The sequence below is a fragment of the Panthera pardus genome, unplaced genomic scaffold (genome assembly GCF_024362965.1).
Source record: "Panthera pardus isolate Hobbes unplaced genomic scaffold, ASM2436296v1 HiC_scaffold_3, whole genome shotgun sequence".
In the NCBI taxonomy this organism is placed as follows: domain Eukaryota; kingdom Metazoa; phylum Chordata; class Mammalia; order Carnivora; family Felidae; genus Panthera; species Panthera pardus.
Genome location: NW_026526876.1, coordinates 56,871,413 through 56,894,366, shown reverse-complemented (window position 1 = coordinate 56,894,366; position 22,954 = coordinate 56,871,413). Strand labels below are relative to the sequence as shown.

The 22,954-nt window shown below is 36.0% G+C and overlaps 1 protein-coding gene and 1 non-coding gene across 3 annotated transcripts in view; one reads left to right on the top strand and one right to left on the bottom strand.

Moving 5' to 3' along the window:
- NSRP1 (nuclear speckle splicing regulatory protein 1) overlaps window positions 1–22,954 on the top strand; it is a 60,451-nt gene that overhangs the window by 20,533 nt on the left and 16,964 nt on the right. Inside the window, exon 2 of one of the 2 annotated variants that reach the window (XM_019429704.2) lies at window positions 7,830–7,896. The exons of the other annotated variant lie outside the window; for it this stretch is intronic. The gene's annotated coding sequence lies outside the window, so the exon portion shown is untranslated. The remainder of the gene's footprint in view (window positions 1–7,829; window positions 7,897–22,954) is intronic. 2 annotated transcript variants of the gene reach the window in all.
- Window positions 16,496–16,584, bottom strand: LOC128774347 (small nucleolar RNA SNORD116). Its single transcript, XR_008418927.1, has one exon. It is a non-coding gene; the product is annotated as a small nucleolar RNA SNORD116 (small nucleolar RNA).

Sequence of the window (22,954 nt, the reverse complement as noted above, 5' to 3'; positions counted from 1 at the left end):
AGGGAGACACAGAATCTGAAGCAGGCTCCAGGCTCTGAGCTGTCAGCACAGAGCCCAATGTGGGGCTCGAACTCACGGACTGTGAGATCATGACCTGAGCCGAAGTCGGCCGCTTAACCGACTGAGCCACCCAGGCACCCCTGTCATTTTTTTTTCAACTCTTTTTTTTTTTTTTTTGGGACAGAGAGAGACAGAGCATGAACGGGGGAGGGGCAGAGAGAGAGGGAGACACAGAATCGGAAACAGGCTCCAGGCTCCGAGCCATCAGCCCAGAGCCCGACGCGGGGCCCGAACTCACAGACCGCGAGATCGTGACTTGGCTGAAGTCGGACATTAACCGACTGCGCCACCCAGGCGCCCCTTGTTTTGTCATTTTGAAGGGAGAAAAGGAATTAATGAGGCAGAAAAATTAAAATTAAAAAAATTAAAATCAAAAAAATATTAAAATTAAAAAATTTAAAACACACACACAAAAATCAAATAAATGATGCTAAATCCTAGGTGTGTTTTGGTCTGGGTGTTGAATGTGGTTTGACAGATTAGAGAAAAAAAAGGAGGGGGAAAAGGAAAAAAAGGAAATCGTTTGAGAATTTGAAAAAATGAATACACTGTAGTAGACTAAAATAAAATGATGGAAGTAAAATAGAATTTGAAAAAATTCACATCAAAGCAAAAAATATAGTAAAAAATCAAAGTATTTTTAATAGAAATTAAAAATGAAAATGAAGTTTTTCTCTTTCTGCATTCAAGAAAAAGAAAAACGAAAAAAAAGGAAAAAGATTGTTTGAAAATTTGAAAAGGTGAATACACTGAAGGAGACTAAAATAAAATGATGAAAGTAAAATAAAACTTGAAAAAATTTACACAAAAGTAAAAAATTAATAAAAATTAAATAAAAATATTTTTAATAAAAATTGAAAATAAAAATGAATTTTTTCTCTTTTTGTATTCAAGAAAAAGAAGTGTAAAAGAGAAAAAAAAAGAAAATTGAATAGATGAACCTACTACCAGATTGAAGTAGGACTGAAATTACTTCGTTTTCCCTTAGAAGTCAGTCTATGTAGCGCTTTAGAGTCCATAAACTAAGCTGGCAGTGAGACTTGTGTTCTTGAAGAGCGAAGTTGGCCCAGTTGGGTGGGGCTCAGCATAATGGCTCTGCTGTCCACTAGATGGCACTGCTAGCCTAGTGGGGTGAAGGGTTGGGCTCGTGGTAGGTGTGTATGCGCATGCGCGGGAGCAGTGAAAATGGCGCCACCCAGCTACCCAGTCTGTTCTCCTGGATCAGCAGTCGCGCACCCCTCCTCTGTCTTCAGCCTTCGTCCACTCCCTGCTTTTTCGCTCTCCGTGACCAGGCCCCAGGCAGTACCTCTCTCCCGAGTTTTGTCTCAGATGCGGCTGTTTTCCCCAACCCCTTACTTCTGAAGGACTGCAGCTTTGACCTGTTCTGCCCCTCTGTGGGAGGGTCTCACTGAGCAATGGCTGAATTGGCAATGGCTGAATGTCGGCGCACACAGGAACGCTTGCTGGACCCTGCTGCTGCCGGTGCCCTGAGACTATGGCCAGGTGCCAGCCCGCCCCAGAAAAAGTTGGTGAGATAGCGTGGCAGCAGCTTTTCAGGGATTATAGAAAATCACAACACACATCTGGCACCAGGCTTCACCCTTAACGACCTTGTTCCAGCACCAGTGAATGTGGCTGTTTTCTGGGGTCTGCTGGGACCAGGTGGCTTCAACAGTCTCTACCAAATGTCCTTCCAGCAGTAGAACCGCTTTTCCCCGTGTGGCCCAAGATCCTCCCGGACCCCACTCTGTTCCTGGGGATTCGCCCTTCCCACCAGAGCACTGCCAGGTATCGAGCTGCGGAGTTGCAGACTCTGCACTCCCCTTGTTAACAGTCTTAATGGAATTTAAACCGTCTCCTTTATCCTTTCTCCCTTTTTAGTTTAGTCCCTGCAGCTGTTTCCAATTTTCCACTTTCTCTCTAGCTGCTTTTGGGGAGGGGTGCTTTTCCCTGTATTCTCCCCTACCCCCGTCTCCGTCCTCTCTCTGCTGGCAAAAGCACCTCCCTTCCTGCACCTTCTCACTCCCCAAGTTCACTTCTCTGCACCACGGACCTGCTGAATTCTGTGGTTCAGGTTGTATGATTGTTGTATTAATCCTCCAGTCAGTTTTCTAGGTGTGTAGGGTGGTTTAGTGTTGGTCTGGCTGTACTTCATGGACACCAGACACACAAAAAACTTCCATGCTGTTCCACCATCTTGGCTCTTCCCTTGACATTGGCTTTTTTACCGTTTTTCTCAGAAGTGTACAGTGGGGTTTTCCAGAGGCTGCATTACATGTGAATTGCAACAAATTGAATACAGCAAATTTGAGAATCTAGCAATTCTGTTACAGAGATAACGCGGTCAGTATTGATAGGATAACACATGAAAGCAAAAGTTCTTTGGGTCCTCAGTAATTTTATTTTATTTTTTAAGTTTATTTTGAGAGAGAAAGCACAAGTCAGGGAGGGGCAGAGAGAGAGGGAGAAAGAGAGAATACCAAGCAGACTCCACATTGTCAGTGTAGAGTTCAGAGCCCGACACAGGGCTGGAACCCACAAACTGTGAGATCATGACCTGAGCCAAAGTCAGACACTTAACCAACTGAGCCACCCACGTGCCCCTGGGTCCTCAGTAATTTTAAGAAGTATTAAAAAAGGTCCTGAGGAGTGCCTGGGTGGCTCAGTCAGTTGAGCGTCTGACTCGGTTTCAGTTCAGGTCATGATCTCACGTTTCATGAGTTCGAGCCCCACATCGGGCTCTGAGCTGACAGCATGGAGCCTGCTTGGGTTTTTCTCTCCCTTTTTCTCTGCCCCTCCCCCGCTTGTGCTGTCTCTGTCTCTCTCAAAATAAGTAAATAAACTTAAGAAAAAAAAAAAGGTCCTGAAACCAAAATATTTAACAACCTCTGCCCTAGAATAGTAAAAAAGGAAAGTATTTTCCTTTAAAATATGTTAAAATGCAAAGTAATTTATTTGCATTTTGTCCTTCACTATTTTGATTTCTTCTTTTTTAAAATCTGTTCACATTTCTACTTTTTCAGCTAATGTTGGCCATTTAAATTTTCTTAAGTAATCTTTTTTTTTTTTTTTTTAGGATTCAAATCCTATTTGTAGAGAATTTCAGTAGTAGCTAAAATGTCTTCTGAAATCTCTTCTGGATTTGTAATTGTCTGCTTTTTTTCCTGATGTTTGCTTTCTCTCCTTTTTCTTAGACCTCATAAAAGTTTGCCTATATTATTTACTACCTTTTTCAAGAATCAGCTTTTTTGATTATTGATTATCTGCTATTTTTTAGTTTTTTAGTCTTCTATTTTATGATATTTTATTACTTTGTTATTTTCTTGTAACTTTTTTTTTAAGATTTTATTTTTAAGTAATCTCTACACTCAACATAGGGCTCAAATTTATAGCCCTGAGAATTAAGAGTCATACGTTTTATGGATTGAGCCAGGTAGGCATATTTGAAAGAGTTTGGTTTTGTATAGAATTCCAAGTTCAAAATTATTTTCCTTCAGAACTTTTACTTTTTTATTTTTTAAAAATCATTTATTTAGTTATTTATTTATTTATTTAGAGAGAAGGGGAGGGGCAGAGAGAAGGAGAGAGAGAAAATCCCAAGCAGGCTCCACACTATCTATCAGCATGGAGCCAATATGGGGCTCAAATTCACAAACTGTTAGGTTATGACCTAAGCCAAAACCAAGCTGGCTGCTCAACCGACTGAGCCATCCCAGTGCCCCCTTTCCTTCAGAACTTTTAAATATACTTTGTTTTACTTTTATATCCACTCTTTCCAAATGGAGGTGTGTGGTATCAATCTAATTCTTTGTAAGTAATTTGTACTCCCAACTTCCTTCACCAGTTGTTTTTAAGGATTTTTCTCTTTATCCTTGGTGTTCTAAGATTTTACCAGGCTAACTCAAGTTCCTGTGTTCTCACTTTCCAACTAAGGGCAGAAATGAAATCTCTGTTATTTGCCTTTTCCAGAAAATGAGTTAATCTGTCTTCTGTCTTTTCCTGCTCTTTGCATCCCTTATCTCAGAATTTGTAGCACCCTGGGAACCACTCCCACCTTTTCTAGCATTCAGTCTCTTTGAGCAGTTTGCTTTCTTGCCTTTTATATTCTTCAAGTTTCCAGTCCGTTGAAGGTATCCCTTCTTGTTTTCTAGCATGATTATGGATTTCTTTTCTGTCATTTCGAAGGTTTGGATTAGGAGGAAAAGGAGGCTGCAACATGTATTAATTTGCCATGTTACGCCAGAAGTTTTGCATTGTTTTCCTAGCTTTAAGATCTTGGGCAAATTGTTTAATCTCTCTGAGATTCAGTTCCACATTAAAAACAAACAAACCTGTTTTATAATACTGCCTACTAAAAGTTTATTTTAAGGCTTAGAGTATATCTTAAATGCCTAGTACAGTATATGGTATAGAGTAGATGTGTAATTGTACCTTTATCACTATAATATTAAATGCCTAGTACATTGCATGGCAGAGAGTAGAAGTGCAATATATAGTGCCCACATTGCTACAATAAATCTAATGCGTTGTCTGTGTGCAGTAACTATATCATCATTAATCATTAGTCATCTGAAATTTTCTTGTTCTGTCTCCATCCTACTTTGTGTTTGACAGTCATAATTTTGGTAGCCTGGCTTTTTTTTTTTTTTTTTTTTTTTTGGCTTTTTAATAGAATCTTGATCTTCATGTTGGGTTGTAGCCATTAGCTAAGGGCCATTATGTTGGGAAAATTCCATAAAGAAGGCAATAATAACCATAATTATATTTTTGAATTATTTTTTTTTATTGTGTACAGTCTTACTGCACTCTTTTCACTCATTTTTTTAAACCGACAACTGACAGTTTCTAATTAGAAGACAGTAAAAGCTTTACTTCCAAATTTGCTTTTAAATAACAAAATTAACTTTTTATTTTTCCAAAACTGTACACATCTTCCTCATCTATTAACAGCCTTTGATACTGCCTATTCCAACTTTACTATAAAAAATTATTAACAATTTTTTTTCCTTTATTTTCTTGTTGTGTTTCAGTGTGTATAGTGAGACAAAAAGTAATAATCCCTCATCTCATTCTTGGATTTATCAAAAGCTGAAAATAAAATAGATCAGATCATTTTCTGGAACAAAATTACTTTATTAGTTTAGTAATAATTTGAGGTTACTTTAAAGATAAGAAGCAGCATTTGGGAGGAGATTCATTTCCTGCCTTTGGGCATTATCTGTAAGAACTACATCTTCAGTGTCAAGAGACTATGTATGTATAACTGAACTCTAATAAAGTCTGTACTGGGGATGCTGCACACCTGACTTGGTCATTGTGATTATATATTAGGTGCCAAACTGTTGGTTGTCTTTTGAAAAAAAAAAAAAAAATACATTGCCAAATGTATTTCATTAAAATTTGCCCTGTGGGGAGGACTACAAGACCTTTGTTGATTATAAGTGTGCTAGTTATTTCCAACATAGTTAATGGTGTTCTTTTGGAAAATAAGCTTGAGTTTCTCTTTTCTTTCTTTCTTTCTTTCTTTCTTTCTTTCTTTCTTTCTTTCGTTTTTAAAAATGTTTTTATTTTTGAGAGAGAGAGACAGAGTGCAAGTGGGGGAGGGCCAGAGAGAGAGAGATGCAAAATCCAAAGTAGGCTGTCTCCAGGCAACAGCTGTCAACACAGAGCCCGATGCAGGGCTCTAACGAACTGTGAGATTATGACCTGACCCGAAGTCAGATGCTTAACCAACCAGGCACACCAATAAGTTTGTGTTTCTAAACGAAATAAAATGTAGTTTTCCTTTTATTGGTAAATTAAGTTAATAATTGGAAGCGGTCATTAATTATAGTAAATATGTTTTAACTAGATCTCACAAAGTTTTTCACAACTCTTTTTGACTGATGACAACATAGAATATTGACTGGTAGGAACCTCCGGTTGCTGATACCTGACTCTTAGTGCTTAGGACTGAGAAATAGTACCTCCTGGAGTATAAGACCCAAATAAAGGAGATGATTCAGAGTATGGGTTCTAGGTTGGTTAATTTACATGTGAAAGATATATTCCTGGGTGAACCCTTCACTCTCTCTCAACAAATGGCCAGCCCTGGGAGAGACAGTTTCTCTGCCAGGTTGCAAATGCCAGAGCATCAAGAATACAGAAAATAAGAAAATATAGTTAATGTAATTGGCCTTGTGGTGGATGGATGCCAAATAGACAAATACAGAATCTAAGAAAACAAAATAGCTATCTATTCTTTCCTTGTTACCATCTAGTTTAGAAATCAGAATGATGTTAGCCATATAAAACACGTTAGATATTTCCCTCTTTGTATTCTATTATCTGTAACAAATTGTAGAAAATAGGGATTATTTGCTCCTTGAAAATTGGGGGGAATTCAGCTTGTATAACTGTCAGGGATTACAGCTCTTTGGGAGAGGATGTCTTTGTGGTTATTGGTCTATTCAGGTTCTTTAACCATTTAAGAAAGTATATCCATTCTGCTTAGATTTTCAGATTTATTAACATAAATATTATAATCTCATATAACAGTGTAAACATAGTAATATCATAATAGTACTTTTAAATCTTTCATTTATCACACTTGCATCCCTTTTCACTTTTCTTGATTAATCTTGCCAGAAGTTTGTCATATTAATCTTTTCAAAGAACCGGCATTTGATTTTATTCATTTTTTTTAATTAAAAAAATTTTTTTAATGTTTAATTATTGAGAGACAGACAGAGCATGAGCGTGGGAGGGGCAGAGAGAGGGGGAGACACAGAATCTGAAGTAGGCTCCAGGCTCTGAGCTGTCATTACAGAGCCTTACACAGCTCAAACTCACAAATCACGAGATCATGACCTGAGCTGAAGTCAGACGGTTAACTGACTGAGCCACCCAGGCGCCCCTGATTTTATTCATCTTTTGCATTTTGTTGATTTATACTCTATTTGATTCCTGCCCATATCTTTGTTTCCTGTGGTGTTTTTTTTTTGTTGTTTTTTTTTTTTAGTTCTTCTATGATCTTTTTCAACTTGAGTTCTTCTGTGATCTTTTTCAAATTGAACTTTAATCTTTCTTATATAAGCATATAAATGTATTTGATTTTTTTGAGTATTCTGTCTCACAGATTCTGTCATTTAGTGTTTTTGTACTTTTTAAAAAATTATTTTGTAATTTCCTTTATAATTTCTTTGTTAACCTGAGGATTTAGAGCTATGGCTTTTGAGTTTCTAGACATATGGGTGGAGGTTTTGTTTTGTTTTGTTTTTTAATGTTTGTTGCTGGGTTTTGTTTTGTTTTTAATACAGATTTTTAGTTTTTTTGTTAGGACCAAAGAACATACATTATATAATGTTTGTTTGGAGGGGAAGTTGTTGACTTTGTGGTCAGCACATAGTTGGTTTTTGCAAATGCTTCTTGTGTCTTTGAAAACCATGTGTACTTTCCACAGTATGTAGGTTTTATATATATTTGTTAGTTTGAGCTTACTTGTATTTTCTGTAATTAATCTTTTCCTATTGATCTATTAGTTTCAGAGAAGAGTAAGTTAAAATTGCCATCTAAAATTGTTGATGTCCCTATACTTGTGAGAGTTGTTGCTTTGTGTATATATGTGTATTTCTAACATTATTGCAATAAAACTCACATGCCATAAAGTTCACTGGTTGTTAATATATTCACAGGGTGCAGTCATTATTATTACCTAATTTTAGAATATTTTTGTCACCCCCAAAGAAACTTGTCTGTTAGCAGTCACTCCCCGTTGCCCCTTTCCCCAGATCCTGGAAATCACTGATTGCCTTTCTGTCTCCTACTCAATGGGTTTACCTATTCTGAACATTTCAAGTAAGTGGAGTCATATAATATGTGGCCTTTTATAGTCACAAAACATGGCTTCTTTCACATAACATAATGCTTTCAGAGTTTATCTGTGTTGTAGCACATGTCAGTACTTCATTCCTTCCTGTGGCCAAATAATATTTTGTTGTTGGATATATATTATTGTATTTTGTTTATCCATTCATCAGTTGATGGGCATTTGCGTTGTTTCCACTTTTTGGTTATTAAGAATAATGCTGCTGGGCGCGTGGGTGGCTCAGTCAGTTAAGGGCCAACTTTGGCTCAGGTCATGATCTCACAGTTCATGAGTTTGAGCCCCACATCTCTGTGCTGACAGCTCACAGCCTGGAACTTGTTTCAGATTCTGTGTCTCCCTGTCTCTGCCCCTCCCCCTTTTCCCATTGAATAGATTGAATTTTCTTTTCATAGTTTGGAAAGTTACACATTTCACTTTTTTTTTTTTTTTCTTTAAATGTTTATTTTTGAGAGAGAAAGCATGGGGGAGGGGCAGGTGCCCCTGTTCTGTTCCTTTTTTTAAAAAATAATAAGTTTTACCAAATTATTTGTTGACTTTCATGTATGTCACAACATCATTCTTGTTGGAAATAGTTCCTTTAATGAGTATTTTCAAAGAGGGCCTTTAATACAGGAAATCTTCTAAGACTTCGTGTGCCTGAGGTCTTTACTTTTGATGATAGTTTATCTGTATATAAACTTTTTGGTTCAAAAGTCTATCAACATTTAAAAATTATTCCACACAGCAACTTTGTGTTGCTGATGAGATATCTGATGTCATTTTGATCTTATTCTTCTATAAGTGAACTCTACCTTGTTAGAAGCGCTTTTAGAATTTTCTTTTTGTCTTTGATTCTGTTAATATTTCATTGTATGTATCAAAGTGTTATTTATGTATGTCTGTATGTTTTACTTATACATAAATGTCAGTTTAACATTTTTTAATTCTAGAAAATTCTTGGTCATTCATGTATTCCTGTTTAATTTATACATCTTTTTTAAAATCTATTTTTATTTTTTGAGCAAGAGCAAGAGGGGGAGGGGTAGAGGGAGAGAATCTTCCTTTTTAAATGTTTATTTTGTGAGAGAGATCATGACCTGAACTGAAGTCAGATGGTTAACCGGCTGAGCCACCCAGGCATCCCTTGTTTCTTTTTTAAAAAACTATTTATACTTCATGTTACCCATATCCTCTCATTTCTGAGGCTATGTATTAGGGTCATTTAAAATTTATATTCTGGGGCCACCTGGGTGACTCAGTCAGTTAAGCATCCAACTCTTGATTTTAGCTCAGGTCATGATCCCATAGTCATGGGATCAAGCCCTGTGTCAGGCTCCACGCTGGGCATGGGGCCCGCTTGGGATCCTCTCATCCCCTGCGCTCTCTAAAATTAAAAAAATATATATATTCTGGGGTGCCTGGGTGGCTCATCAGTTAAGCATCTGACTTCACCTCAGGTCATGATATCACAGTTTTTGAGGTTGAGCCCTGTGTCAGGCTATGTGCTGACAGCTCAGCCTGGAGCCTGCTATGGATTCTGTCTCCCTCTGTCTGCCCCTCCCCTGCTTGCATATTCATTCTCTCTCTCTCTCTCTCCCCCCCCCCCCCCTCAAAAATAAATAAACATTTAAAAAAATAAATTCTGTCTGGGTCATTAACTTTTTTTTAATGTATGTACAATTTTTTGTACTTTTTTAATGTTTAATTTGAGCAAGAGAGAGCATGAGTGGGGGATAGCAGCGAGCCTGATGCCGTGCTTTAACCCACAAGCTGAGAAATCATGACCTGAGCTGAAGTCAGTTGCTTAATGGACTGAGCCATCTAGGTGCCCCTATATTTTGTTTTTAATCTTTAAAAAGGTTTTAATTGTCCTTATACTTCTTTAATGCTTGAATTTTTTTGTTTTCTTTTCTTTTCCATGAACACATTTTCCATTGAGATTTTCAGCTACATTAAGTTAACTGGTATTGTTTGAGAGGAGTGGTAAGGTTGTCAGGAGGAAGGAAGAAGAACCTCAGGACAGAGAGCCCTACAGTGTTCGTCTGGACTTGCCATTTGTATCATCTACCTAGTAACTATATCCCTCAGGGTAGTAACTCCATCAGAGAGTTGCTCTTTATCAAAACCAAGCTCCCAAGGAAGTTTGTTCAGCAAACAGAGATCAGGTCTGCTGCCCCAGGCAAACTGGAGTACTACCCTGACATTACCTCAGAGCAATTGCTTTTTTTTACCTGAGGAGACTGGAGAGAGACATTTCTGAAAAGCTGTCCCATCATCCAGCCCCATCCCCCAAAGTTGTTCAGCTCTGGGTTGCTACTTTTCCCTCCCTTTGTCCCGATAAGCCAGCATTTGTTTCCCAGGGATTTTTCAGTTTTTTGTTTGTTTGTTTTGTTATTTTTTTGGTTTTTTCTTATCTTCAGTCTCTCACTTGTAGAACAACTTCAAAGGAGGGAGCTTGGCTTAGTATCTTACCAAGAACTGTAAGCTGAGTATGACTAATTTAAAAAATTATGTATGTTTGACTTTTGATTACATGAGGTTTTTTTTTTTTTTTTTTTTGCCACAAATTTTTCTAATTATCATTTCCAATTATTTAAGCTTTTACTGGTTGTTTTCCATTTAGGGATCACATATTTTCTTGACAGTGGGAAAGGAAAAAAGAGATGTCCTGAGCAATGAAAGGAAACTGGTTTAGGAATATTAAGTGATAATTCAGAAAGTGGATAATGTAGGGGCACCTGGGTGGCTCAGTCGGCTAAGCGTCCAACTTTGGTTCAAGTCATGAGCTCACGGTTCGTGGGTTCTGCACTGACAGTGCAGATCCTGCTTGGGATTCTCTCTCTCTCTGACTCTTCCTCCCTTGTGGCATTCTCTCTCAAAATAAACTTAAAATATATATTAAAAATTTTTTTAATTGAAAAAAGTAGGTGGATAATCTAGATTTCAGTGCACATTTTTTTTTTGATGGTTTTCTTGTTCAAAACTTTTAAGTATCATTTAAGCATGTGATGTGTAGAAGACATAATACTGGGTGTTACTGATAAAAGTTTGAATAAGATAAGATCTCTTCTTTCAAGGAGCTTTTTTTTTTTAATACTTTATGAAAGTGAATTTATATATAATTCAAGTTAAAACTAAAATATCTTCACTTCTGAGAGAAGTTAAAATTTCAGAAGCTACTAAGGGTGTTTTGTTGGGATTAGGGCCATTTCTCTTTGAGCAACCAGGAGTGAAAGCCAGATGGAGCAGCCATCCTTACTTTGAGGAGAATTTTTTTTTGCGGGCTCCTATTTTTTGTGCACAGCTACACTGCTTTTGTTCATTCTGCACTCTACTTGACTATGACCCATTTTTAGCTACACACTCTCTAGCTCCACCTGATTTGGGCCACCCTGCTTTCTGTTCTTAAAATCAGTCTCATATCTTAGTGTTTTTAAGCATTCCAGGAATGATTTGCTTCGTATACTTGGACCGTGTTCCTTAGCTTGTCTCTGTCAGTCTGTTCATCTGTTGCATTATAATTTGCTTCTGCTACTAGATTCCTGCCTTTGAATTTGCTCTGTACCTGTCCTCTTATGTACTTGGTTTGACATATTTTGGCTCTTGGCTTTATTTTTAAATATGTTCTTCTGTTCTTCCTGAGGTAATTCATTGAGGTGTTCTTTTCTAAAACACTGTTCAGTCCTGTCACTGGTTCAAATCCTCTCTTCTTCCAAATTTTTGAATTGTAATACCACAGCTCATTTTATTAAAATTGTTACTATTATTTAATTTTTTATTTAAAATTACCCACCATGAAAGATAAATAAACATAAAACTACGCACCACAGGTAAAAATAGTCTATAGTTTTTTTGTGTATGGCCTGATGTTATTTTACTTTTTAAAAACAGCTTTTTTGAGGGGTGCCTGGGTGGCTCAGTTGGTTAAATTTCCAACTTTGGCTTGGGTCATGATATTGCAGTTTGTGAGTGAGTTCAAGCCCTGCGTCAGGCTCTGTTGACAGCTCAAAGCTTGGAGCCTGTTTCAGATTCTGTGTCTCCCTCTCTCTCTGCCCCTCCCCTGCTTGCACTCTCTCTCTTTCTCTCTCTACGACAAATCAACATTTTAAAAAGCTTTATTGAGGTAAAATTGATATATACATGCACCTATTTACAGTGTACAGTTTGCTAAGTATAAGTAAATATCATGAAACTATCACTGCAGTAAAGGTAATGAACATACCCATCACACCCCAGAATTTTCTCATGTCCCTTTGTAGTTCCTCCTTCTTGCCCCTTCCCATCCCCTCTCCAGCCCCTGGCAACTACTGATCTGATTTCTGTAACTATAATTTTCATTTTGAGGAATTTATTTAAATGGAATCATGCACTATGTACTGTGGTTGAGGGGTGTGGATGGCTTCTTTCAGCATAATTACTTTGAGGTTAATTCACACTGTGTGTTTTAGTAGTCCACTCTTTTTTCTTGCTGAGTAATATTCTATTCTATAAATACATGACAGCTTATCTGTTCACCTGTTGATCATTTGGATTGTTTCCCATTTTTGGCTGTTAAAAGTAAAATGGCTGTGAACATTTGTGTATGAGTCTTTGTATGGATATATACTTTTATTTCTCTTGGATGAATACCTAGGCATGGAGTAGCTGGGTTGCATGTTAGGTGTATGTGTAACTCTTTAAGAAACTGCTAAATTCTTCTCCAAAGTTGGTGCACCATTTTTTATTTCAACTATTGATATATGAGAGTCTTAGTTGCTCTAAGTCATTTGTATAGACATACTGTCATTTTACCTTTTAATAAAACATTTTCTTCTCTTAATGTTCTGCAACTTGTATTTACCTTTAAATGTTTAATAAGGCCTGGAATGTATTTTGGTGTTTGTTATAAAGAATGAGGTGAGGTAAGAAAACAGTTTTAATTTTTCCTTCAGAAGGCTGGACAGTTGTCTCCACATAATTTTATTAAATAATGTGTATCATATTTCCACTGATTTAAAACTTGCCTTCCTAAGGAATTGTTTCAAATGAATACATTTCTAGGTTCTTTGCCTATTCTTTAAAATCTAAATGTATAGATACTAGAGAATAACGTAGAATAAATAAGTTCTCCATTTATGATGTGATAAAGCATTTTAAGGAGGTAAAATTGAGGATCATGTCCTGTATAGGAGGTATAATTGAGTTCTCAATGGAGAACTATTATGTAAGTTTAAAAAAAAAAATGTACATTCATATCTTTTTTGGATAAGGAGTTTAACTTTTCATTTTGTAACCATTCTAAACACACTGCTCTGGATGAAATGATCATCCAGACATATGACAACATATGTGTCATTTTATCTCTGATTACTGTTTCTGCAGTTTCCTAGCTTAGAAACTTTAATACAAGTTTGACCCTGTTTTCTGCATTCATTCTGTCCATCTATTTCCAAGTTGTTTATATTTTGGACCTAGCTTATCCCATTTATCTGTTCCCATGTGCCATAGTCTTATAACTTCTCTGCCCCTAGTCTAACTTCGTATTATCCATATTACATTGATTCCAGATAATTTTTCTAAATGACTTTTCATTAAGTTAAAAAAATTTAAAAATTCTTTTTTGTCTTTGCATCGCTCTTACGGTTCTTGTTTTTATGATATAGTCTGAGTCCAATTTTAGCCCTTAGCACCCATGCAGAAGTCATTTGCTATAATCATGTTGATCTCTTCATTCTTTCTTGCTATGTTTATGTCATGATATATCTTTATAGGGTTTCCTTTATATAATACAACCTTTTTTTTCTATGTTACCCATCTTTCTAAATTTGTCTTAGGCTTTCCTCCTCCATAGATTCTTCTTTGACTCTCTCAGACCATGATTTCCCCTCCTCTGAATTCTTAATACTGGTAGTATTTTTTCCATTCACTGTATTCCATCCATGCCCACTTCTTTGGACATGTTAGCCATGCTTTTGCTTATTCTCAATGCCTGAAAAGCTGTTCTCTAGATCTCATTATGACTTGTTTTCTTAACTTTACAGGTCTTGATTCAAATGGCACCTTCTCATTGAAACCTTCCTTGAGTGTCCTATTTTAAATTCAGTCCTCTCCTTAGTCTCTGTACCTTTCTTTGATTGTTTTTCTGCATAGAGTGCAATATGTCTGACATAAATTTTACTAGTCTGTTATTGTTCCTTATAAGTTCATTGAGGACAGGGGCTTTATTTTATTGTTTTTTCATCAGTACCTTGAATAGTGCCTTGCACGTGGTATGTGTTCAGAAAGTACTTCAGTGAGTGAATAAATGCTGTTAGGTTGGTGTTAATTGTTCTTTAGTTACATAAAAGTATTGTTTAGTTGTCTCCTTAACTAGACAAGAAGTTCTCTGAAGCCTAGAGTGTACTCTCAATTCTCTCTTTGGCATAGAGTGACCTAGCAACATTAAGTACTTACTGAAGGTGTAGAATTAGAAACTGACCACACAAAGGCAGATGGCACTTTATATTCCACAACTGGTGGATACTAAGCATAATTAACTTTAAGTTCTGAGTAGGATCTTAAAGTTGCTTTTGTTACTTAATAAATTAGAATAACTTCTGGTTTCATAATAATTATAGTCACTCCTGGTTACATAAAAAATACATATTCCTTTAGACCATTTAGAAATATATAAAAATATGGACAGTATAAAATGTTCACAAAAATAAAGTAATGGGAATTTACACACTGTAAGTGGAAGCTTGAATTGGTTAGACCACTTTGGAGAACAATTTGTCAGCATTTAGTGAAATTGAAGATCCATGCCCTACAACATGCTCTACATGGTAGCAGTTCTCCTAAATGGTTACACATGTGTATCAGGACACATGGACAACAATGTTCATAGCTGCTTTCTTTGAAGGGGGTGGGAAATAACCCAAATGTTCATCAGCAGGAGAATGTATAAAAAGCCCTACAACATGCTCTACATGGTAGCAGTTCTCCTAAATGGTTACACATGTGTATCAGGACACATGGACAACAATGTTCATAGCTGCTTTCTTTGAAGGGGGTGGGAAATAACCCAAATGTTCATCAGCAGGAGAATGTATAAAAGTTCGATCATGCAAAATCAGCATCATTTAGAGATATGCTGAAAGGGAGGTAAACTATTACTCTACTATCATAGAGTCTCTGGACACAAGACAGATTAACAAGAGAAAAGCAAAGTTCACAAGAAAAATGAAGACCCAAAGAAGTGATTAGGCCTAAGTGCTTATATACTAGGTTGAACAAAGTAGAAGTTGTAGGAAAGTAACCAAAATAAGTGGGTAGACTAAAGGAAGATAGTTATTTTAACAAGATATGTTTATGTAGATGTCTCTTGACCTTGACTCCCCATCTTGGGTGATAAGTGTGCTTCTTCTTCCTAGTACAGAGAAGGCACCTTTCACATGGGAATTTTATCTCCTGCTTTTAGGAAGAAAAAGGAAGGTCATAGTGTCCTTGCATTGGCTGTTTTTCAAGTGTCTTCAACTCAAAATAATCAATATGCCAAAGCAGCATATTTTGGGGTGGCCTTGTCCTGAGCTCCTTAAATACATATGTAGCAAAACTAACAAAAAGCAAGGAGATGATATAAAAATTTAGGGTGGAAAGGGTGGGAAATGAGATTAGGAAAGGATATATAATGACTTTACTGATAATGTTCCATTTCTTAGGCTGGGTAATAAATTCACAGATGTGTTATTTTTTGCACATAATGATTTTTCTTAATTTTTAAAGGTAGTGTTGTCATGTATAGGGAAAGTTGACAGAGTATAGGAGGTTTAAAAAGAGAAGAGACCTGAATATAGTTGGTAGAGAAAGAAGAGAGACTTGATAAGTGAAAAAGGAGAAGTGGTAAATAGCATGAGGGCTCAGTTATAATTGGAAGCTAAGAAATTATATTTTCTAGGAATGCTTGGTTGCCTTACTGTAGACAGCAGATGGTTGCATGCATTCAAGATTTGTGATTATCAAGTAGGTGCAGAAGATGGGCAGTGTTGCAAGGGAGTTAAGATTATTGGCAAGAGTAAACTTCAAAAACAAAGAAGGGGCATCTGGGTGGCTCAGTTGGTTAAGTATCTGACTCTTGGTTTCGGCTCAGGTCATAATCTCATCGTTCATGAGTTTGAGCCCTGCATCAGGCTCTGTGCTGACAGTGTGGATTTTGCTTGGGATTCTCTCTCCCTCTCTCTGACCCTTCCATGGCTCTCTCATTCTCTCAAAATAAATAAATAAACTTAAAAAAAAAAAGAAAATAGAAAAATCAAGGAATTAAGGGCATCCATAAGATCAAAGAAAAGATACAGTGGAAATAAATGAGCAAGAGAGCTATCTATTTTATTGAAATCTGAAACATTGTAAGTTGCACTTTTATGTATCATTAAGAAAACACTACCAATTAAACTATGATAGTCTTCCTTATGAGTTAGAGCTCTAACTATATATTTAGTATGCAATATAATATTGAAAGAGTTCTTTTAGTCTTAATCAGATGTAAATCTTTATCTTCGCTTACTCTTATATAAAAAGCAAAATGTGAATTAAAATAATTGGTTAAGGAATCTCTAAAACTTCTTCAGATCTAGGGTTTTTTGTTTTTTTCTTAATGGTAGTGAATTGTCATTTTGTTCAGATTTTCCATGGAATGAATGTGAGTGAGTCATCATCAGTCTTTTTTGAACTTACTTTTTCACTCAGACTCCTTGATGACTATTTTTCCAGATTTATCACTCTTTCTGACTTAGTGGTCATAAAGAGGGTGTTTGGAGATGGTGAAGAAGGCCTGTTAAATAATAATCCCAAGTGGGAGTCCAAAGTAAATTATCTCTACCTAATTGCATAATTTTAAGAAATGCTACATCACCAACACTTGATGGTACTCATTCTGAAGGTTTTGATGCTGACACTTTTAATATTCACACATATGTAGGCAATACCAAGTATATTAAGAATACCTTTTGGTCAGTAGCAATTAGATGATGCCACTGATTACAAGGTGTATCCCAATTTCAGAGATGTAACAATGTGAAATAATGTACATCTTATATTCAGTGAAATTTGGTCGAAGAATAGTGGTTGTTGTCGGGTTGGTTTTCCAGATTTACAGTTTCAAATCAGAGCTTCAGCAGTCGCAGATAATGACAAGAGTGACCATGATAGGGTGACTAAGTAGAGAGGAAACGAAACCATCATTACTGGAGCTGAGGAAAACAAGGTCAGGTCAGGGTGTTGTATGGAGGATGGCATGATGTAGAGTAGAGAGGAAAACTGAAATCAAGATGTCAGAGATAGTAAGTAATAAAAGTTCACAAATCGAGAGAAGAAAAGGATAAAGGTAACAGTCATATGGCATGAAGTTCAAAGGAGTAGGGGTTTTACCCGTAGCGTATGACACAGTGTTTTCCTAATTTGAAGAATGTGAGCCATGAACAGCCTCAGAAGAAAGGGGATTATTAGGGAAAAGCTGGTTTCAATCAAGGAATTTAAAGTTCATCAAAGGGAATGAGGATGTGGGGATTGTTGGACTTCATGAGAAGGTTTTAATCAAGGTAAAAGACACAAGAAACAGTGTGGCCATAGTATGAGAGGGGATGATTATTAGAGCAGAGCTTCTTGAGTAGTGAACGTGGACTGATATGGGTAAAGCATTAAAGTTTGCGCATACCATTAAATGTTGTTGAAACCAAATCTTTAAGTGTCTGCAGAGCTGTTGAAGGATATACAACTTAACTGATCTTCTGATGTTGAAAGTTAGGTTGCATCAAGGTTTTCACAAGTGTGAGTAGATACCCCATTATATAATACAGTGAATATCCTAGCACCTAAATCTTTTTGTACATCTTTTGTTTTTTTTCTTTTTATCCATAGAATGAACTTCTGAAAATGGAATTACTGGGTCAAAAGAAATAGATATTTTTTCAGGCTTTTAATAGATTTTGCCAAATTGGGAACTATTTCACATTTTCACAATGTGGGAGTATATATTTGCTTTTGCCAACATTGGATGATAAAATGTTTAAAATCTCTTATTAATTTGATGATAAAAGTTAATGTTTTCATTTTTATCTCCTTAGTTATTGATAAGATTGAACTTTTTTCATATAGCTAATGGTCATTCATATTTTCTCTTTTATAAATTTTCTGTTGATAGCCATATCCATGTTTTCTGTCAGAGCTTATGTAATAAAAATTTTGTCTATTTTTTACATCTCTTAAATAGGCTTTTGTACTTACAAAAGAGTTATATGAATGTGGACAAATAAAGCTCATAATAGAGATTGCAGAGTTGTAGGCCCTTTATTAAATGATCTCAAGTTTAAAAAACAAATGGCGCACCTGGGTGGCTCAGTTGGTTAAGCATCTGACTTCTGCTCAGGGCATGATCTTGCAATTTGTGAGTTCGAGCCCCACAGTGGGCTCTGTGCTGACAGCCCAGAGCCTGGAGCCTGCTTGAGATTCTGTGTCTCCCTCTATCTCTGCCTCTCCCCCACTCATGCTCTGTCTCTGTCTCTCACTAATAAATAAATGTTAAAAAAAGAAAACATAGTTTAAAAAATGAAGAACAGGAAGTTTTCATTTCTAAGTTTTCAGAGCACAATTTTCAATTGTAGCGATAAGCCACTTGAAGAAGGATTGATTCTTGGGGCACCTGGGTGGCTCAGTCAGTTGGGCATCCGACTTTGGCTCAGGTCACGATCGCGCAGTTCGAGAGTTCCAGCCCCACTTCGCACTCTGTGCTGACAGCTCAGAGCCTGGAGCCTGCTTCACATTCTGTGTCTCCCTCTCTCTCTGCTCCTCCCTGCTCACACGCTCTCTCTCAAAAATAAATGAAGATTTAAAAAAAATGTGTTTAAAAAGAAGGATTGATTCTTGAACTGTTTTTTCTTTAGCTGAGAACTATTTTGGATAAGTGGATAGGTAAACCTCTTATTTCATAAAGAAGTCCATATGTGATTTTTAAATTGTGATTTATTACTTATGGAAAAATAGATTGATTTCTCCCCCCAAAGAAGAAAAATTCAGAACACTTTTCTGAATTTTTAATTTTTAAAAATTTTGTGACTGAAGAAAGGTAATTCAGTAATATAAATTAATGGGTCCAGTATCTTATTTCTTTCTCAGTGTCATTAAACTATAGTATAAAGCTATTTCTCTTCTGGTAGTTCTCACAGCCCAGGAGACAAACCATCTAAACATGTGTAGTGATCTAAGAAAGGCACAGACATACGGTTTCTTTTGCATTTATCTGAACTGATTGTGAAGGTGTTTAAAACCATCTCCCTTTTGTATGGGGTGCCTGTGTGGCTCAGTTGGTTAAGCATCCAACTTCAGCTCAGGTCATGATCTCACAGTCCGTGAGTTTGAGCCTCGCATCAGGCTCTGTGCTGACAGCTTGGAGCCTAGAGCCTGTTTCAGATTCTGTGTCTCTCTCTCTGCCCCTTCCCTGATCACACACACACTCTCTCTCTCACTAAAAAATAAACATTAAAAAAAAAAACAAAAACCCATCTCCCTTCTAATTAGATCATATCTGTCTGCAGCTTACTGAGACAAACATTAGATTGATTAAATAATTTTTATTATCTACACAGAACAATGAAGTACTAAAGACTAAGAATATCCAGTTGCAGTGTTTTTCTTAATTCTTCAGTTTATGGTGCCTGTACTTGATAATCACATCTTTGTGTGTGTGTGTGTGTGTGTGTGTGTGTGTGTGGAAAGAATATATTGTTATATATTACTAGTATATATAAAATGGACCTGGCATTTTATCTCATTTGTCTTCATGTTCATTTCTTAATTTCTTACTTGGAATTAAAGTTAATAGGAACCTACCAACTCTTAGATTAGACATATAAAACTAAGGTGTTAACCAAATATGGCTCCTCTCTCACTTTCAGTGCTATATACCTAGTAGGCTCTCAAAACATGTTTGTCGAATTAAGTGAAACATTTGCAAGGAACTATTACTTCAGGTTTTCTGAAAAGTTATTTCTCTGAGATTTTTGGTATAAATCCTATTTTGAAAGATTGTGGTACAGTGGCAGTTTTTACACTTTTAGGACCAGTTGGAGTGTTTACATTTGAGCCAATTTATAACTTGAGTTATTTTTTCTTTAAGATAAAAGCCCTTACAGGCAGTAATTTTTATCTTCCTACATTTAAAACTAATGGTAATTGTGGTTTTATTAGGAGACACTATTAAGGAATACTCTCATTTTATAAACTAATTGGTGTTCAGACATAAAATTAGAATAATTGCCTGCCTGCTAATTTTGAAACTAATCAATCAGTGATTGTATTGTGTGGTTTGGTCACATTCAGCTTTAATCATTTTATTTAACAGCTATTTTTCCTTAGGCCAGTTGTAGGCTAGAATATTTTGAGGCAAGAACTAAAGTGTTTTGTGATATCTGTACTAAGCAATATATATTCCTTTAAAATAATGCTGAGTGAAAAAAGCCAGGTTCAAAATGATTCCATTTATTTAACATTCATGAAGTAACATATAGGGATAGGGAACAGCTTAGTGGTGCCAGGGATTAGGGGTGGGGAAAAGAGGTGAGTATGGCTGTATAGGGGTAGCACAAAAGGAATATTGTGGTGATGGTACAGTTAAATATCTTGGTTGTGGTGGTAGTCACATGAAGCTATACATTTCATAAAATAGCATAGAACTATACACGTACTGTCACGAATATATACACGTATAACTGGTAAAATATGAATAAGCTCTGTGGTTTGTACCAATGTCTGTTTCCTGGTATTGATATTGTACTATAGTTATTTAAGATGTTACTATTGGAGGAAGCTGGGCAAACGACCTTCCTGTACATTTTGCAGCTACCTGTGAATTTACAATTAATGAAAAACAAAGTTTTAGAAAATATACTTCAACGAGAACTCCACCCTAAACCAGAGCAATTATTAAAGGCAGATATCCCAGATCAAGTCCCACTATCCAGTTATTACTATAGCAGCACAGTAGAGGACTCCCTCAAAGAAGGGTTCTTTCTGATCTACTCATGCTTGGAGAGGTATATTTTCATTTATAAGTAGTTCCTAATAAAGCCACTATCAGTTCTAAAAAAACCCATTCCTTAGCTATGCCATAGATCCCATGGCTAGCAATGGACTTGAATGTATACATCCTCCATTTTCCTGTTGATTGGTATACTGGATATAAAACCTTAAGGCATCTTAACACAAAACACATGTACAGCCTTTTAAATATTCTACAGAATAGATTTTTCTATTTTAGTAGATGTAAATTGAATCATACTATATGTATTTAGAGTTCTAATTAAATAACAATCTTGTGTTTTATTAAGCATAGCAATAAATATAAGATGAGACAGAGTTTACATGCTTTTCTGGTGAGCACATTGGTTTAACTGTAACTTTCCCATAACTTAATTTGTTTAAATATAAACATTTCTTCAGTCTCATGTTCTTAAACATGAGCATAGTAATAATAATGGTAATAATGATGGCTACCCCTTATTGAGTACTTCTTTGAGCCAGAAACTTGCTAAGCACTTTTTATATTTTATTTTCATTTAATTCTTGTGAGGATTAAAGGACCTTTGAGGTAGGTACTATTATATAGATGAGTAACATACCTGAAATAACACAGCTAGTAAGGGAAAGAACAGTTTGAACTCGGTCAGAGTCCCAAGCCTACACTTGTAACCATTATTCTGTACTTCCTTTTTATACCATACAATATAGGAACTCTGAAGTTAGAGGCTGATATTTTGGTGATTATTATATATCTAAGTTTTTTTAATTCATAAGGCATATACATGAAATCTATTACTGAGTTCATTAAGATGAAGCCTTCCTTGATTTATGCAGGAGGACTTGTTTTTGTCTTTTTAATCTTCTCTCACTTATCCTTCCTTTTTCTTTTCTTTTCTTTTTTTTAATTAAATAAGCTATATGCCCAGAGTGGGGCTTGAACTCACAATCCCAAGCTCAAGAGTTGAGTGCTTTACCAACTGAGCTAGCCAGGCGCTGCTCCTTTCTTTTTATAGAAACCATAGACAGTCCCTGACTTAGGATAGTTTGATGTAGGATTTTTCAGCTTTATAATGATACAGAAGTGATATGCATTCAATAGAAATTGTATGTCAAATTTTGATCTTATCCGGGGCTAATGATATGCAGTACTCTTGTCATGATGCTGGGCTCTGGCCATGAACCACAGCTCACAGTCAGCCATGTGATCACAAGAGTAAACAACCCATACACTTAAAATTATCCTGTACCCAAACAACCATTCTGTTACTGACTTTCAGTACAGTATTCAGTAAATTATGTGAGATATTCAGCACTTTTATAAAGTAGGCTTTGTGTTAGATCATTTTGCCCAACTGTAGGCTAATGTGAGTGTTCTGAACATGTTTAAGGTAGACTGGCCTAAGCCATGATGTTGGATAGGTCATGTGTATTAAATGCATTTCAACTTAAAATATTTTCAATTTATGATGGGATTATTAGGACATACCTTGTCATAAGTTGAGAAAGAGCCGTGAATTAAAAGTTGAGTCTTAACATTCATATTTTAATTCAAGGATATCTCTAAAGACTTAGAAAAACTTGACCTTTAAAATACAAAATGTTATTGATCCTGCTTTTAATTTGGCTGGTTTTTTATCTCCAGGATGGATCTAGACTTGAATTTCTTATGTTTGTTATACAGAAAATTTTAAATGATCATTAATACATTTATTGATTTTTTATATATTGATTTAAAATTGTTCAATACATTCACTGATTTTTATGTGAGGTCACAATTATAGAAACAACTAAAAGTTCTACTGCACTCTTTATTTTTAACTTTTTGTGTGTATGTGTTTAAACAAATTATTGGCTTTTTTTTTTTTAAGTAAACTGTACCCCCAACATGGGGCTCAAACTCATGACCCCAAGATCAAGAGTCATGTGCTTTACTCACTGAGCCAGTCAGAGGCCCTCAGTTGTTAACATTTTAGTTATTACCTTTAATAGTCACTGTCAGAGTTCGTTTAGTTAGAAAAC